Here is a 6443-nt window from a genome sequence, read left to right as displayed (position 1 = left end):
TTCCTTTGATGCCTAACCACTTGGTTAACACTGTGATTTTCTCATTTAATACTAGCATTTGTTTAACATAAATGGAAACATACAATTTTTATCCAACAAAGATAACTCTTATATTTGCCATACAAAATTATGTCTACTTTTGGTTACTCTCTATTATAAATGACCAAGTTTGACCAAATTTTCCCTATATTTGACCATTTTGACCTACCTTATGTTTTTACTAACCTTTGACCTTTTTTGAGGTATCTTGACTTTGTGTACACTCTAGCTTATCAACTATGTTTCTTGGCTTACCAAGTGTGTACCGTGCGTAGTTGGACCTACCAACTACATAGCCTATGTAGTTAGCTATGCTTTCTACATAGTTGGGGCATTGGAATCCCAAAACTACCCATAGGACCCACTTTTGACCCTCTAACTACCTAAAATATATATAAGATAAGTAAGTAGTCTTAAGGAGGCCTTAATGTACTCACGTATGGTCGTGCACCCTAACTTAAAGACAATTGATGATACATTTAGTTTTTGATAAGGATTGATTTTGAGGGACTTGAAAATAACAAGGATTGATTTGAAAGTATTCGATGAATATTCAATTTTTTTATAATGAGTTTGACAAGGACTTGATAAAAAAAAATTAGGTACTAAGGGACTTGACCATGCCCATGGTTGATTCAAAGTGTTTGATACACATGTTTGAAATGCTTTTGAACTAATTTGGAAGGATTACAACCATTTTGAAATGTTTTGAATAAATTTATAATTATTTGGAAATACTTTTGATGATATTAGAAGGATTTTGAAATGTTTAGGGTTGATTAAGGAAGATTTTGAAATGATCACACATGTCTAAAAAGGTTTTGATATTGTTCAAAATGGATTTGAATCTTAATCAAGTTGGCCAAAATTATCAAACTTGGGAGAAAAGGAATGAGAAAATGTTTGTGCATGTTAACAAATAAATGTGCAAGTGTGAACCATTTTTGAGCATCCACATTTTGTCCATCTCTGATACAATGTAATTCTGAGAATTGTGTCAAATGAATTCAATTAGTAACCACATAAAATATGGCCCAATGATATAAGTATATATATATGGGTGCCCCCTTGAGAAATTGTTTGAGGAATACAAGTGATAGATCAAATTTTTTAATGACAAAAAGATAGATCCACAACCACAAATTGATCAAAATTAAGAGTTCAACAAAAAATTTATGAGGATTAGAGTACAAAAAGCATCACAATTAATACCAAACACAAAGCTTGCATGCCCATCTATGTAGAAAATGGACTGTAAAAGGAATGGAGTGGAGATTTGAGGCCATTTTCACTCTCACTTTTTGGTCAAACCAACTTTAATGTTATTTTAAGATAGATTCATTTAATGTTATTTCAAACCAACTTTATCAATCAATTTTGATCAGTTATGTGACATTGACTAAGTTTATTAATGTTACACATCATCAATTCTTGTCCAACTCAACTTGACACATCATTAATCCTTGTTTAGAGAATTAGACATCATTATTTGATCAATCAATCATGATCCAAGTATTTTCAAAATCATCATAATAGATCTAAATCTTCATCAAGATCGTCCAAATCAGGTTATCTTTGCATTGAACTCATCAATTTGACTAATCATCAATTAACTTGTCATATAAGAATAAATAACCTATAGTTTATTCCTATGTACTTATCATTTAATCATACTAGTTACCCCTTTCTCCTAATTCCTCCAATTAATTAATTTTATATTTGCTAATTATCATCATTTTCCATGAATTTGGGGATTTTCCTATTTCTAGAATTTTTTTTTTTTTTAGGGATTAATGAATTCTACTTTTCATTCCACTCTTGTCCTTAATCTATGCATTCATTTTTTCATAATTTTGATTATCCTTCCAAGTTGTGCACTAATTTCCAAATCTGTATTTTTGGCTCTCAACTCCATAATGAACCTATTTTTCTCTTTTCTAGATAACCTATTTTTCTCTTTTCTGGATAACCACACTCCTATTTTTCTCACTATTGTCCATCTTTCTTTTAATAATTTTGTGCACTTCTCATTGAGCATATCATATCAATTGCAATGGAGAAGAAAGGAAAGCATACGAGCTCCACTTGAAGGTGGTTTTATGTTTGATTTCATTTTCATTTTCAAGTGGATTTTATGTTAGGATTAGTTTGATTTTTCATGCCTCTGTAAGGTTTTGTGGTTTCCTTTGATATGCATTCTATGCTATTTTCTATTCCTACAACTAGAAAAGAAGAAATTTTCAAAAGAATTAGATATTGGTAAGTAGATGGGGACTACAGTAAATCAATGGAAAGGAAAGTGTTGGTGTAAATAATTATTCACTATTTACACTTACTTACGTTTACTTAGGTTAATGCATTATTTAATTATTATGCATTATTTTATTATTTCTTTAGTGAGACACTTAGGATTTTACGTATTTTTATGAGTTTTCATGTTGACAACATAGAAGTAATCAACTCTAATTTAGCACACAGTGTCTACAACACTATAGTTTGCATAAACTGAGTTGTCATGTAGACAACATAGTTATTCACACTCCTATTTTAGCACATGGTTTCTACAATATTATTTTGTGTGTTACACCTTTGTAGGCTTATCCTCTCATCATTGCACTTACTCCTATGCTTAATGGAGGATAATCCACTTCTGGTGGACATGTGCCTAGTTGTATGACTTATCATGTTGCTAATTCCTATGCATTTCAGATATATATAGGCACTCCTAGTGTACTTTCACATTGAATTGAATACATATTGTTATTTTAATCATACTCTTTCTAGTCTACCATTATTCTTGTGCTTGAGTTCTTTGATCATGGGTGAACTTTTCCCTAAGGCAAATTCTTACATGGTATCAGAGCTTGGAGAATTTATCTTCACATAATCATTTGAGACCATCTCATTGCTTCAGCACCCTGGCCCAAATTTGGAGTATTGCAGTCATTGGTAGCATCTAAAGCCTAAGTGGACCTCACCATTGCGTCCGGAATGTCAACTCAGTGAAAATCGGCTATGAGTTCGCCTACCCTAGGCCAAAGTTGATTTTGAGGCAAAAAAAATTTGCAAACCGGCACTTGAAGGTCCGATTTGCAATTTTGGGTATGATTTATTTGATCTGCAAATTTTATTTTCAAATCTAAATTTTATTAGTCTCTGCAATTATTTTTCAAATTTATGGGTTTTTTTTGGAAAAAAAAATTTCCCTTTAGGGCTTGAAAAGAATTTTTTTTTACAAGAACTGGGTAGTGACACCCCAACCCTTGTAGAGGATATTCACGAAATATTATTCATTTGGCAGTTTAAATTTGATGGATTACTTCAATAACTAGTGAGACAAACCATACAACTCATGGCGGTCTCAATCCAATTCCGACCGAGTTTCCAATTCACAATGGACTGTGCCTTTGTTATGTTCACCTCGGGCTAGTTCCTTTATACATCACTAGAGTGAGCAGTGCGACCAATGTGGGATATTACCCAAAAAGTTAACCATTGATAAATGTTACTACTGGCAGTAACCACATCCACTGGCACTAATGTTTTTGCCTCTACTCTGATGAGAATCTGAAACTCCAGCCCAACACAATTTTGACCCCTATCATTTAAGTCCCTAGCAGTGAAACCCTTTGAAATTTAGCTCTAGCGACCAATATATAACTCTCCAACGCACGTAGTCCATATTTGACATGCTAAAATATTTTTGGCTCATTGTCATGACCTCCTTTTGTCGGCTGCTTTCCTAGCTTGGCACTTCCAATAGTGACCTCCACACAGGTGAGCTTGGACACGTGGCCACCTCAGTAGCCTCCATGTGGTGCGATAGTAGCAGTTAGCCACATCACCTCCATGCAGATTCGTCATCTTAGCTGACTCAGCCCGCCCTCGTAAAGTCAACCCCAATACGTCAACAAGCATGGATAGTGAAGCCAACCACCACGTCATACTGCCATGCATGAAGTTGTACAGGACAAATGTTTTGTTCGTACAGCCATACATGATGATGTTAGCGCAAAGTCACCTGCCACGTCATCTAAGGAGGCTATTTTTTGCTGATGTCAGCATTTCACAATGTTAAAATTGATGACTATCTTACTGTCATTTCTTGGAATTTTTTAACTGCTGTGATGGTGGTTTGACCATCAAATTTAACCTAGCAATTTGTTGCCTAGACCCCACTCCAAATGCAATTTTAAAATTGATAGCCAGACTTTGGGAGGCCATAACTCAGTCATCTGGACTCCAAATTAGGTGTGATTTTTTTAATTTTGGGTAGAATTTCTTGAATTTTTTAGTGGTGGTGTTCTTTTCTAGTTTTGGTTCATGGATTTGTCAAAAATTGTGTCTTTTGGCAACTATACCTATCCAATCCTGCATTTTGTAACTTGAAACGCTCCATACGAGCTCATCTGGACACATTTTTAGGTTCTTTTTTTTTTAAGTGCATTATTTTCATCTACTTTCTAGATCAATGTTCATATTATAGGGTTGTGTGGACAAAAATATCACTTTCACGCTTAGGGCCTTTCCTAAATTATATTGCTTTGATTACTTTTCAAAATTGTTGTTCATTGAGCTGTAGTGCTTAGTGATAGATTTGAGCCTCAAAAGGTAGTTGTAAAAAGCAAATTAGAAGTCCACTTTTTACATTTTGACAAGTGGCCTATTGTACATGCACTACATATAAAGTGTCAAAAGCATCTTTTTTTTTGGGGGGGGGGGGGGGGGGGAGGTTCTCTGATTGAGTGAATGGGGGGGGTGTATTATGTTTTTGTGTCTCTCTTTTGTGCTCTTTTCATTTTATGCATCATGGGTTCACATAAAGGTCCACTTCTAACTTCACACAATTATTCTACATGGAAAGATATTGTATGGAGTAGATTAATGGCAAGAGGTTTAAATCTTTATGTTGATGGTACAATCCCCAAACCCACTAATGCTACAGCACTCTCTGATTGGAAAATTAAAGATCAATTGGCTTTAGGAATTATCAAGATTTGTGTACATATAGATCTCTTCTTCCACATTTCTAGTTTCAAGGAAGCCAAACCTGCTTGGGACAAACTTGAATCATTGTATGGTAAGGTGGATGAGGAAAAGGGATACCAAATTGAGGATGACCTAATTCTATTGGATCCTAAGAATTTTGACACAATTCAAGATTATATCAACAAAGAAAATGAGTTTGGAGCACTACTTAAAGATTGTGGTAATCCCATGAAGGATGATAGGTTGATTCATCATATCCTCAAGAGGCTACCTTTAGAGTATGCTTCCTTTGTTTTGAGTTATAATACTCATAGGTTGACCATGGGAAGTGCTTTCCAAAAGCCTAGATTTGATGCATTTGCAGAAATGCTAATTTTTGAACAATCCTACTTGATAGATATGGGACTTCTCGCGTCATCAAAGACCAAAGCATTGGTGGCTAGTAATGAGAACCAATCAAGTCAAAGAGGAAAATGTTCTAGCAACAACAAGAAAAATCAATGGAAGCAAAAATCACAATCTGAGACGCAACAATCCTCCTCACAGCAAGGCAATTCTTTTTCCAACAAGAAGGGAAGTAACGAAAAGAAGGAAAAACTTTTTTGTGCATATTGCAAGACTAAGAGAATCGATGAGTTGGAAAACCTACTAAAGAAAAACAAAATTCAAGTGCCAAATGTTTTCAAGGATTCAACTCCAACCACTTCAAAGTGAAAAGGGAAAGCATTTATGGCTAGTTCAAGTTCTTCATCGGAATGGATTCTTGACTTAGGTGCCTCATATCATATGGGTTCTTCAAAGGGAGACTTTTCTTCATTGAAGTAGTCATAGGTACCACACATCTTTGTGACAGATGATACTAAAATGGAAGTTGAAGGGAAAGAATATGTGGAGATGGAAAATGGGGAATTCAAAGACGTTATTTATGTTCCAAATCTTACCTCTAATCTCCTCTTAATTTACCAAATCACTCACCTTGGAGATGGCAACAAAGTTGAGTTCCTTCCATATTTAGTAATGGTGCAAAGTCTCAAAGATGATTCATTGGTCGCAGTGGGAAAAGTTAATCATGACAAGAGGCTTTATTCCTTCTCCTACTTTGTGCCTAATTCTTCTTCACATGCCTTGTTGACTCAATCTCATTCACAAATCAAATTATGGCATGAGCAGTATGGTCATCTTGCCTTCCACTATCTTCATCAACTTTTCTCAAAAAACATTGTCAAAGGTCTACCTCCAATCAACTTTTCTAAGAGTGAATGTTCATCATGTTCAATGGATATGCATCTCAAGGATAAGTATGATAAAGGGAAGTCTTCAAGAGCACCAATTGTTCTTCAGTTGGTTCACATGGTTTTAGCAGGTCCTTTTTTAGTGACGTTAGTCATCCAAGGTTGCTACATACTCACTTTCAT

Source organism: Cupressus sempervirens, chromosome 1 (assembly GCF_028749045.1).
Source record: "Cupressus sempervirens isolate cs-2001-9-10 chromosome 1, ASM2874904v1, whole genome shotgun sequence".
Taxonomy (NCBI): Eukaryota; Viridiplantae; Streptophyta; class Pinopsida; order Cupressales; family Cupressaceae; genus Cupressus; species Cupressus sempervirens.
The sequence above is the reverse complement of the archived record's forward strand: the minus strand, read 5'-3'. Positions refer to the sequence as shown.